We start from the raw sequence: 13115 nt of genomic DNA on the forward strand, positions 1-13115 counted from the left end.
CAGAAGTCACCTCAAGCTGCTCAGTAAGCTCACTCACCTCATCTTCCTTGGCCAATAATGCATCATATGCTGTACTGCCCCACTCCATAAGATAATCTCTACCGGCTACCAACTACATATAATCCTGTCTTAGAATCTGGATAGCCTCCCATAAAGAGTGGAACTCTATCAAGGAAAGATAACTGCCTCCCTGCTCATCGCTAGTAGGAGAACCCCATCCATAAACTGCTAACAATTGACGAGCAACATCGAAATGTTGTCAAGCGATAGCAATGTCTCGCTCACTAACTCTCAACTGATTAGACACATGATGGCACTGGCTTGACTGTCTCCTACAAACCTCCTCTAATGCATTGTCTAAAGGAGTATCTCAAAGTTACTAGTCTCTAGATTATTACCATCCATATCCTGTGAATCAACTCTAAAGCTCATATCAACAAACGGAGTATCAAAAAGTGTAGCACTATTGTCCAACTCCTTTGTACCCAAAGAAACTAAGTCTTCAAAACTGCCCACTGCATCCTCTTGGATGTCATCAATGCCAATATGATCCTGGGACTCATCTGTACACAATGCCAAGTATGAAAGATCATCAACACATTCCAGCAAGTATTGTCGACTGGATATATGAACAAAGCCCAATACCAGTGTATAAAAACTAATACCAATATTGAACAAGCTGCTAGCACAAGAAAAGACAACAGCGTGCAATCTGCTAATCAAATCCATGATAGCACCCATACGAACACTGCTACCAAAAAGTGTTAAAGATCTCCAATCAACTGAATCCCAAATGCCAATATAACAATCTCGAGTCCATATCTGTAAACTAGAATCAGCTGGTAACTCAAGAAAAATCTTCACTTGAGTAATATGACCAATACCAACTAACTCCACATACCTGTCATGATGAGATAATGAAGTCATAATACTATCTTTGTTCACTTTCAGCTCGTTGGACAAATCGTGTGAAGTACTACCAGCCTCAACCTCATGTGACGAAGCATCTAACTGTGCTTGGTACTCTTTCTCAGCAAAGTCATGAATGCTCAATGCCTGCTCATCTCTACCAAGTATCTCACCATCATGTACAGCAACATCCTCATAATCATCATCTGAGCCCACTACGCTGTAGTCACTACCTGTTGTAACTATACCATCCTGAATACCTGTGATATCACCCTTTAATGACTTGTATACAATTGTCTCAATTTCAGTATCAAGTTGACCATTACTATCAATCTGCATAATATCCTTTCTCACTACCTCCTGTGGCGGAGTAGAATCTGAGACCTCAGCTTCGCTATAAGCTAGTTTCTCAAACTCCTCATGCAAGTTCTTGATAATTGTGTCATCTGCCCTGTGAGAAAATCTGCCAAATAGAAATCCAGTCAACTTATCCACCTTAGCTGGGTCAAACAACATGTCATTCATTATACGGTGGTGCTCAACCAATTGTTCAGACATGTCATGGCTTATTTTCCTAATTTTATCTCGAATGTCTAAATAACCATCCTTTCTACTGTTCTGACTATTGATATCAATTGTCCAAGATCGTGTCCTCTGAGACTCTGTACTATACCTATCCATTCTGAATAAAGTAGAGTGTAACCCCAATATGTTATAACTTTTTCAAACACCAAGAACTAACATGCAATTGATTAGAAGTAGCATGCAACCATAGATTTTGACAGGTAACTAATTAGAAGCAACATGCAACCACCAAATTCACCAAGAACTAACATGCAAATGATTAGAAGTAGCATTCAACCATAGATTTTGACATGCATTTGATTAGAAACAACATGCAACCATAAATTATGACATGCAAGATCTGGGTAGTTGTCAAAATTGACATGCAAGATCTGGGTAGTTGTCAAAATTGACATGCAAGATCTAGGTAGTTGTCAAAATTGACATGCAAGATCTGGGTAGTTGTCAAAACTGACATGCAAACTTCTATAAACCCTCAGGCTGGCAAGATAATGGCTCTGATACCACTGAAATGTCCCTTTACTGATTTTAAATGATATTTCCAACCTCTAATCAGATCTTTAAGATCAAACAACCAATATTTTAAAGATCCACCAATTTCTCAATAAACCCCAAATCGGGTATGCCAGAAATAGTGCCAAAAGCTTCACAGCTTCACCTATTAATAATAAATATGAAAGTGGACATTTTTACAGAAATTTGAGCAGCATAACAGCCTATAAAATGAAATTTCCAGATCTGTATAACATGCACACAATAGCTCCCAAACGGAGGACAAAAACAATGCTCATCGGGCTCCCGAAAATAGCACAAAATAGCCCGGAATCACCACAAAAACTTAATAATCTATCACAGAAGTATAATCATATCCAAATGCATATTTTCAGCTCTATTTTAACATTTAAAAGTCTGATATACAGCAGCAACCCAAACTGATATGAAATACTCAACCGGAAACACCAAACTCTTACAAAAAATACACTCGAAAACTCACAAATCTGCACTGTTCAGCACAAAGGAAAACTCTGCATGAGCATGCACATGGAATGGCTTCAAACTCCCATCCTTAGCCTTCCTGGAAACCTACAATCTCTCGTTCTTGGGTCTCCCTGGAAACCTACAAACTCCCGTTCTTGGGTCTCCTTCTCCACAGGTTTGGCAGCCTCTGAAGAATAACAAAGAAATGAGCAAAATCAAGTTCTGGAATGAGCCCAAAATGCCTCCAAACCCCTTAAAAGAGGGCATAACCCTAACTCACGTCCAAGAGGGGTTAATAAAATATATTTTAATAATAATTTTCATTTATTAATCCATTCGCTTCCAAAGATTATCTCCTTTTGCTGAAACTTCACATTTTTGGGCCTGCTTGCCTTAGCAAAGATTATTATTTTTAATTATTTGAAAAAGGGACATGACAGAGGATGATGGCTAGGACATATATAACAACACTTACCTGACCAAGCTTAGAGGCACTCCAATAAGCTCAAAACTTTATGAAGACACTAGAGAAGAGCTAGATATAATGACGGCTTGAATCTACAAAAGGACCAAAAAATGGGTTGAATGGACTACAACTAGAAGGAGTCGGAGCAAAGGCACATCCACTCAAGCTTCCCCAAAAGTTGCAACAACTTCCTCTTCCCAAGGTGGTACATCAGGTGCAACCTGAGCTATTACCCAAGGGTCAACACAACCATCAGATGGAGGTGATCAACCTCCCAACAAGAGCATTCCCCTAGCCAAAACTTGTCACAATGGCTCTATGCATGTAATCAGAACTCCAACAGAAGCCGAGAAGAAGAAGGCAGAGGAATTGAAAGATGGTGCAGTCACACTTTCTCTCTCACCCCATAGTAGGTTGACGCCATGTGTGAGTGATGCACTACTCCTTCCAAGTAGTCCCCAAGTGCAAGTAGTGGATCTTGGAGATGGTGGACGCAGTGAGAGTGAGTCTACTAAGTTTGATGAAGCAACAAAGAAGACTATAGAAGCATAGAATGGCCTTGAATCTTCAAAGTTCATCTCACAGGCCCTGAAGAATCCTTTCTCTTTAGCCACAAAAACACTGACCTTGGTCAAGAGAAAGATGTTTAGTATAGATACACTTGGAACTGCATCCAAGGTGATTGACCAAGAGTCATGGTTGGAGGACGCCTTAGACAGAAAAAGGAAGAGGAAAGAGGAAGGAGTTCCTAATAAAGATACTTTATCTCTAGCTATTTGCTCTGGATCAGCACTGAGCAAAGTAAAAAAAAAAAAGAAGACCTTGTCAATTCTTGGACAAGACCCGAACACAAGGCATCTAAAGATGAAAATTTCCAAACCCACTAAAGAGGGAAAAATCAAAGATATGTCTACAGATGATTTTTCTTTGCATTCTGTGGATCTCGGGGAAGTCAAACATGAGACCAAGGTTAGCCTATGGAAGTTAACAAATGATGTGATAGAGGGACAATTTGAAAGCCTTAAATTATCAAAAGTTAGAATGAAGGTGAAAATTCATGAACTCAATGGCTTCATCAGGCAGTTAGTCACCCCGATGACAAGTATCTCTAGAATGTCAATTACCAGTGATCCTACTACTACTAATATTCAAGAACTCATCTCCCAGCTACAAGAAGACAAACATTTTGGGCAGAGTTATAGAGAGTGGAGTGGGAAACTCAAGTTAGGACTTGCAATTATAGATCAGATTGACAATGCAATACTAAGGCTCGAAATAGAGGAGGACAATATTTTAGCCAATCGAGCCACCTTGCCAGCAGAGAAAGTTAAGAGTGAAGATTGTATTTCTTTGTTGAAGATGATTATCCATATGATGACTAAGGAGGTTGTGGAAGCAAAGATTCTACCTAAGGGAGACGAGCCTCTATTTGAGTGGCTCCAAAGCATGCAATTCAAGTTTGAAATGATCTTGGCAGTAGAGGAAGGACTTAAAGAAATAGAAGCCAAAGTGAAAAAGGATCAAGACAAAGACTATGAACTCTTAAAAGGTCTACATATAGATTCCCAGACTAGTGGACAAGGAAAGGGGATCATTGGATTGGCCGTCATGTAAAATAACTTCTCCAATTATATAGATGGCTTGATGGAGATATCTTCCGATCACTAGAACATAATTTTCGAGCTCTAAAAACTTGGCAGGTGTGTACATGTGGCTATGGAGGAGATACATGAGCAGTTAAATTCCGTCAAAGATTTAGCTGGAGAGCATTCCAAGTGGCCAATGAGATACACTAATGTCCATGTTCATAGACATGAAGAATTGATTCCAATCATTGTCGCGGCCAAGGCCTATAAGGCAAAGTCAGAAAAGGGAAAGAAGGCAAAGTGATTTATATCTCGTCCTTTTCATATTTTGATGTAATGATTGTAATGGACAAATTGGCTTCTTTCCATTTGACAATTTTGAGGAGATGAACCGATTTGAGTCCCTTTTTGTAATGATCATCTCAAAATCCTATATGTTTTAAATCAAAAGATTAATAATAGGTCGGCTAATTTTTGGTGTGAAATACTTGATGTTGTAGAGACAATTGAATGGTATTTTGTGTCAATTATTTTTGGTTCCTTTCTTTCTATGTTAGCTTTATGTTTTCTCTTTCATCTAAATTGAATCAAGGAATGAACAAAGTTTTATTCCCCTGTTTCGAAATAGTAAACTGAAGATAATAGTATTGTTATCATAAGTTCAAGAGAAATCTCTTTCCATGCTTTCTTTCAAGTCAGTCTTTTCTATCTCCGGAGTTAGTTTCCTGCTAATATCAGTGTAGTTTTAGATAGTATACATAGTTGAGTCATTAAGCTTTGCAGGTTCATAAGATGTGTGAATCCATTGGCTTAACTAATCTTAAAATTCCAACTCTTGCCTAAGTTAGTTTCTATTTAGGCCTAGCTTGGTTCACCTTTTCTATTCTCAGGTTAAGAACACACCCCATCTTAGAATTAAAAGGAAACATAATTCAATGCAAATCACAAATACAATAGGGAGTTGTAGCTAAGAATTCAGAGGGGAGCTAGTCATTTAATAACAACTTCCCAACTATTGTAATTAGATGTTGTTCACAAAATTTGGGCATTTAAGAGTTAAATCGAAAGAACAATTTGTTTACCAACAGAGTTCACCTTCGGACTGAGATTGCCTTCAGATAGGGATTGCCTACAACCAAGATCATCTTTGAAACATTACAATATACCCTGTTCACCTAAGGTAGCCCATTTTTCATTTTTTGTAGGTTTAGGGAAAAGTAACATAGGAAAATGATTACATTTTGTTTAAATGACGATGTTCGCTAAGGATAACATAGAATTTTTGAAGGGAGAAGTGTTTTTTGATTACATATTTAATCTATGAAAGAGGGAATGAATGCTTATTTATTTATTAATTTTACTTTAATAGATAAAGAGCATTTTTTGTTTGTCACTAAATTTTTTTGGAGGGAAATCTCTTGAATTTCATAGTTTTCTTTTGGATGAAAACCTTTGAATCAATCAAGATAATCCTACATGAAGACTACACTTAAGATTCATTGGATTGTTTCTTAGATGGACCTTGCAATGTTTATTTATTTTAGTTTTAGGTGGCTCTTTTAGCATCTAGGGTTTGCAGTTCTAAGAAGACTCATGCATTATCATTGGTTGTAGATTCTTCATAAAACTTGATAATACTGTGGATACAATTGTGTATACTTTTTTGTCAGCATTTCAAATTATTACATGCAATTCATGAGGAAGTGGAACATGTTGGATTAGGAAATGCACATTAGATGTAAATAAGGGGGAGAAATAGAAAAAGATCAAAATTGATGATGTAAGAAAAAAGAAAAAGAAACAAAGCTCCAAAAACATTTGAGGAACAAGAAGTTAAGGAAACAACCAAAAAATAGCAAATAACAAAAATGTAAGAAAGGAAAAGAGAATGAAATAAAAATGAGAACATAAACTAAATTTTTTAATAATTTTTTTAAAAAAAGGAATAAAATAAAAACTAAAATATTAAAATAATTATAATTATCAACTCCACAAGAGCACATGGCTGAATAAACAACAAAGAAAACAAGAAATACACTAAAAACTAAGGCATGAGAACAACAACAATACATCCTAGCAAAATAAAACAAAAATGCATTTAATTACAAAAATTAACAAAATGTAAAGTTAAGAACTAAATAATCTAAAATAAATCATTATAAAAATGTAGGGAACATAATAACAAATTAATAAACAAATTGAGAATTTAAAAAAAAAAAAAAATGCAAAAGTAACAATAAAATAATGGTTGCAAACTTCAAATAATAAAAAAAGGTAAAAGAACATTATAAAATAAAAATAAGAAATAAATAATAAAAAACATAAATAAGACAAAGAAATGGGGATTATTTAAGAAAAATAAATAAAAGTGAAGGAAAAATGATAACAAGAAAAAGAGGGTGTTAATGTAGTGCCTCTTGTGTTTGTAGTATGTACCTTGTTATATTTTGATTCATGAGATATTTGTACTCATGTTATGTTTTACATTTGAGATGACTTGGGGGTCGGATGTTATACCTTAATTTTAGTATCATAGATGCTATACTACTATGTTGTTTAGTTTATCATATTTGCATGATGATGCCATTTTGAGATGATAGTATGTTTTATGATGATATATGATTATTTGGTATTTGGACATATCTCTGACTATGTTTATGTGGTGGATTTAATACTATGATTATTTAACTCATTCTTGTTTCTTTATGCTTTATGTGAACATGAGTGATGTAAATGGATTATATTAGTATAATTGAATAAATGGTTAAATTAGGTGATTTAATGCATTTATTGCTTCGGTTATGATATTATATGCAGTTGCACTTGATCGTGTGTTTTAGTGTGTAGGGTTTATATCCCTGGCTACATGGAGTTAGTGATTCAATTGTTCATAATTCCTAATGTCATCCTTGTATGGTCAATGTATCCTTATTTAATTGTTTAAATTAAACCTTTTGGTGATCATTAAATGTGAACTCATTTGCATTATGTGACTAGACCTGTGAGCGTGTCTATGCATTTAGAGGTTCGCATTTGTCACTAAAGATGTTAAGGAATTTCTATGATTTTTGGGTTTCTAGGCTTTATTTAATTGATTTTTAATTTTTTGGCAATTTTGCCATAGATGAATTCCTATTACTAGGAATAGACTTTTTCATTTGGGTCGATTCAGGGTTCAACTAGGTTGGCTAGTTATTTACCCTAATTGATTACTCACTTAAAAAGTAAATAAGTATTGAAAGAGGAATTTAATTCCTCACTTCTCACTTTTTCAATTTGAAAAATTGAGAGCTTTTTCTGAAGGAATTGTTTTCTATTTGTTGTGAGAGCTATGGGTGTGGGATCTTCATTGGATCTAGCTTAGGGAGACCTTGCTTTTCCATCATTTTAGGCAGTATCTACGAATTATTTATTTTATCTAGTTGTTTTCTGTTTTAGCCCTTTTGGCTGTCAGGTAGGGCTCTTCTGTTTTCATGTTTCAGCTCCATTTTTGGTTTTGTTTCTGGTAGTTGTTTGTTTGGAGGTTGAAAACTAGTGTTCCCCTTTGTTTCTATTTGTTGGTTTTGCCTAGTTGGTTGGGTATGAACGTTTTCCTAGTTTTTGGGATGAGGGTTTGGGGTTTCGCATCATTATGCTAGCCATTTTTGTATACGGTGTCCAAACCCAAATTTTATTGGATTTGGTGCCCAAAGACCAAATGGATTTTTATTTCAAATTTTTCTAGTTTTGGGGTTTTCACCTCATTTTGCATGCCACCCAATTTTCTTAAGTTTTCTTGGCATAATTTTGGTTGTGGACCTAGATCATCTATTGGGATGCCAGTTAGATCATTGTTGCACTTTTATGTTGCATTCGGATGCATGTTGCATCCGTCCTCTTGAGCTTGTTTTTAGTTGAGTGATATTTTGCCTGTGTTCTCATCTAGTCCTTGTATTATGATCTTTGTGATGGTGGTGTACTACACACAAGCACGTGTGTGTGCAATTGTTAGGTGATTTTCAAGCCCTGATGATGTAGGAGCATCTTAGGATTTCTTACAATTCTTCATGTTAAAGCCGAGTGCTAGTGATTTCTAATTTTTTGTTATTGTCGAGCTGTTCAGTGGAGGTCGAGTTATCATAGCTCCTAGTGGGTGTCATGTTACTGTAGCTCCTAGTGGATGCCGAGTTACTATAGCTCCTAGTGGGTGTCGAGTTACTATAGCTCCTAGTGGGTGCCGAGTTACTATAGTTTCTAGTGGATGTCGAGATACTATAACTTTTAGTGGGTGTTGAGTTATTGAAGCTTCTAGTAGGTGTCAAGTTAATGTATCTCTGAGTGGATGCTAAGTGTTCCTGTATGTGCCGAGTGCTAGTATTGGTTTTGATTTTGTTTGTGCCGAGTTATCTGTAAGCTGACTTTTGACATTTAATTCATGTATGGGTATTTAATTTGTGTTGTGGCCGACTTGTGGCTCAACATATATTTAATGTGAGAGATTTAATTTAGTTGGTAATGAACTAGGCTGACTTGTGGCTTAGTTGGGTATAAGTAAAGGGTTTTATGGGTATAAGTAACTAGTTTACAATAGTGTATCATTTTCATGTATAACTTTTTTATATGATGTTATATGTGCGAGAGAGGTTAGATGGAGACAATATATATGTTGATGATGATGTGTATAACCTTGAACATCAGTACATATAGTACAGAAAGGAGTTATGTAAGATTTAAAGAACAATAGAATGAAAAGTAAAGGAATTTTTTTTTTACAAAAAAATTACTTGACTAATTAGGGCCGACATCCTAGATGCTTACTCTAAGTTGAAAATTATATTGTGGTCCTAGCCAACCCAAAAAAAAATTGTGAAAAGCCATGGTATTTATGCAAAGACATCTTGCAAAATTATGAGGAAGTGATTTAGAAGTAACATGTGAAAGTTGTGAATGTGAAGTTTTCTATCATATGTAGAAGCAAATTTTGATAACCTAATTTTGTGATCTGAGATCAAGCTGATGTCAGAGTACAACTGAAAGAATGAACAACATCCATACTTTTGTATTCAAGGGAGTTTAATTACTTGTTTGGGTAGTGAGCTCTTCTTTAATTGAAAGTACATGTTTGGGTAGTGAGCTCTTCTTGCACTCATTGTACCACAACTCCTAATAGGGTCGAAATCTCCTAACAAAGATTCAAAGTCTCCTAATAGGGACTCATATGTACTGAATGAGTTTATAGATTCTTAATAGGGTCCACCCTCTAATAAGGAAGATTTATATTAGTACATCATCTAGTGGGTATCATCCCCACTGGAGTTTTCCCTTGGCCAGGGTTTTCCTAGTTAACAAAATATGGTGTTATGAGTTCTCTCTATGTGTGGTTACTTTTACTATTCAACATTACTTGTTTACTTTCTTATGCATGGTTCAAAAGTAACTAATAATATCCAGTTGGCATTCACCCCCTCCCCGGCCCTAGTATTCCATATTTCTAATAGATTCTCCAAAGCTTTCTGAGAAATCAAGTGTTTGAAATACAAATGTTTTTAATCGAACTCACTTTGGGACCTAATTAATTTGATCAGGTTGGTGAGAGTTTATGAGAAATGGAGATGTTCAAGAGATACTATAATGATTTTAATTATTATAATATTTTGTTATACACATATTATTGCAAATAAAATCATGTAAAGGGCCATACATAGAGTGAACTACAAAGAATGGAATGGGTCATACCATGGGGTCCTAAAGCTTATACTTATTGAGGTTAAATTGGATTGCTATCTAATATCTCTTTCATGCAATTTTTTGTGAGTTCTTTGTCAATAGGAGGTAATTGTGCCTTGGCCCTATCATATTGTGATTAAAATTAAAGAGCTTCCATTACTGACATACTTATAAAGGATTCATTTTACATATGGATCTTGGTGGGAATCCAATGAACAAAGTCATAACAAAGCATGGATTTTTTCAACTATTATTATAGAGGTTTGAAAAGAAACCATGCAAATATATGAGAAGTGTTACCTTTTCATGAAATCAGATCAATTCCTCAAGCCAAAATTTTCTTTTTCAAAACTATGATCCAAAATACCTATTGTGGGCATAGTTAGTGCTAAAATATGTGGTCTACCATTCAAAGTAAAGATGTAGACATGCTTTAATTAGAATGAGTGGTTTCTAAATTTATGAGATGCCCTTGTGGCTAAAAGTAAGAGCCCAAGTTTTTGAATATTTCAACCAATGGACTCACTCATAGATGGCAAATGAAGTAACTGGATGTTTTTAGTGGTCCTTCACAATATTGAAAATAATTTAATGATGAAAGGAATATGTCATGTCCCCTTTTCAAATAATTAAAAATTATAATCTTTGCTAAGGCATGCAGGCTAAAAAAGGTGAAGTTTTGGCAAAAAGGGCTAATCTTTGGAAACCAATTGACTAATAAATGAAAATTATTATTAAAATATGTTTTATTAACCCCTCTTGGTCGTGAGTTAGGGTTATGCCACATTTTAAAGGGATTTGGAGACATTTTGGGCTCATTCCAAAACTTGATTTTTGCTAATTTCTTTGTTGTTCTTCAGAGGCTGCCAAACATGTGGAAAAGGAGACCCAAGGATGGGAGTTTGCAGGTTTCTAGGAAGGCTAAGGATGGGAGTTTAAAGCCATTCCATGTCTAAGCTCATGCAGAGTTTTCCCTTGTGCTAAACAGTGCAAATTTGTGAGTTTTCGGGTGTGTTTTTTGTAAGAGTTTGGTGTTTCTGGTTGAGTATTTCATATCAGTTTGGGTTGCTACTGTATTTCAGACATTTAGATGTTAAAATAGAGTTGAATATATATATATATATTGGATCATGGTTATACTTTTGTTATAGATTATTAGTGTTTTGTGGTGTTTCTGGGCTATTTTGTGTTATTTTTGAGAGCCCGATAAGCATTATTTTTGTCTTCCATTTGGGAGCTATTGTGTAAACTCTATACAGATCTGAAAATGTCATTTTGTAGGCTGTTATGCTAGTGAAATTTTTGTAAAAAATTTTACTTTTAGATTTATTAATAATATGTGAAGCTATGAAGTTTTTGGCACTATTTCAGGCATACCCGATTTGGGTTTTATTGAGAAATTGGTGGATATTTGAAATATTGGTTGTTTGATTTTAAAAATATGATTAGAGGCCTCAAATATCATATAAAATCAAAAAGGGGACATTACAGTGGTATCAGAGCTATGATCTTGCCAGCTTGAGGGTTTGTAGAAGTTTGCATGCAACTAAGTGAAAGAGAAAAGAGATATTCGCAGCGAGAAAAGAATAAAGAAATTTTGATCAAACCTCCAATTAAAAGTAAAAGTACAAAATCCAAGGAAGAAAAAAGTATGGCTGACCTAGATGAGATGGCAAAGAAATTCTTCCAATACATCCAGAATACTCAGAAGAAAACAGTGGATAGTTTGGTAGAAACTAGAGAGGCTTTATGAATATTGATAGAAAAAATGCAAGGAGTTGCATCTACTAATGAGAAAGGGAGCACTTCAGAGGAGCCAAGAAATTTGAAACCCACACCCTCTAAATCAACAAAAACTATTTTTCTGCCTGCAGATGAGCCACCAGTACCAAATCCAGTCGTTAATCCCGTGGAAGAGGTTACAGGTAACTTGATTGCATTAAGAGCTACTTACAATAGCTTAGATGATGACTTTCACATTTTGGTTCTTTTAGAGAATATGTGGATATGATGAACACTTTGATGCCTAAGAAAGAGTACAGGAGGGAGTATGACATAAGTGGAAGAGAGCTCAAAAATAAAACAAATAAGTTTACAACACCTACTTTTGATGGAACAAATAAAATTTCAATTAGAGCATGGCTACAAAAATTACAGACCTTCTTCACACTTAACCGCATGAAGGAGAGTGATGCTATTCAATTTGCAAGTCTACACTTGGAAGATGCAACCTATGGTTGGTGGTATCATGGAATGACTACTCAAGGTCATGATCAGGTAACTACATTTGATGATTTCAGTTAAAGAGTGATAGATAGATTTGATCTCAAGGACGATGAAGAGTATTTTAAAGAGTTGTCAAAGTTGAAGCAAACCAAATTAGTTAATGAGTATATAGAAGAGTTTCAAAAAGTGGTTGTTATGGTACTTGATATGAGTGAAAAGAGGATTGTTTATCTTTTTCTTGATGGTTTGGAAGATTCTGTTAAGGGTTTGGTTAAGGCTTTCTCACCCTCAACCTTACAGGAAGCTATCAAAAGAAGCTTGCAACTTGAAACTTGCGTGCCTATGAAACCAGTCACTAATCAAAAACCCCCAAATCTTTGGCAACATAAGGGGAATTTTCAAAAAAAAAAGACTTTTCCAACACTACCACCAAAATATGTGATAAATGTGGCAAAAAGGAAGGTAGATGAAGAGACTAGGAGTGAATTACGAAGGAAGAAGCTTTGTTTCACTTGTAGAGAACCATGGGTTCTAGGACACAGATGTTTGGGGAAAGGTCAAGTGCACTATATTGAAGCTATTTCAAGATCTGATTCAAATGAGCATGAAGAATTTCATGACACTAAGGAGGAGGAAGAAGAAGAGAAAGAAAAAGAAAT

The sequence above is a fragment of the Cupressus sempervirens genome, chromosome 11 (genome assembly GCF_028749045.1).
Source record: "Cupressus sempervirens isolate cs-2001-9-10 chromosome 11, ASM2874904v1, whole genome shotgun sequence".
Lineage (NCBI taxonomy): Eukaryota > Viridiplantae > Streptophyta > Pinopsida > Cupressales > Cupressaceae > Cupressus > Cupressus sempervirens.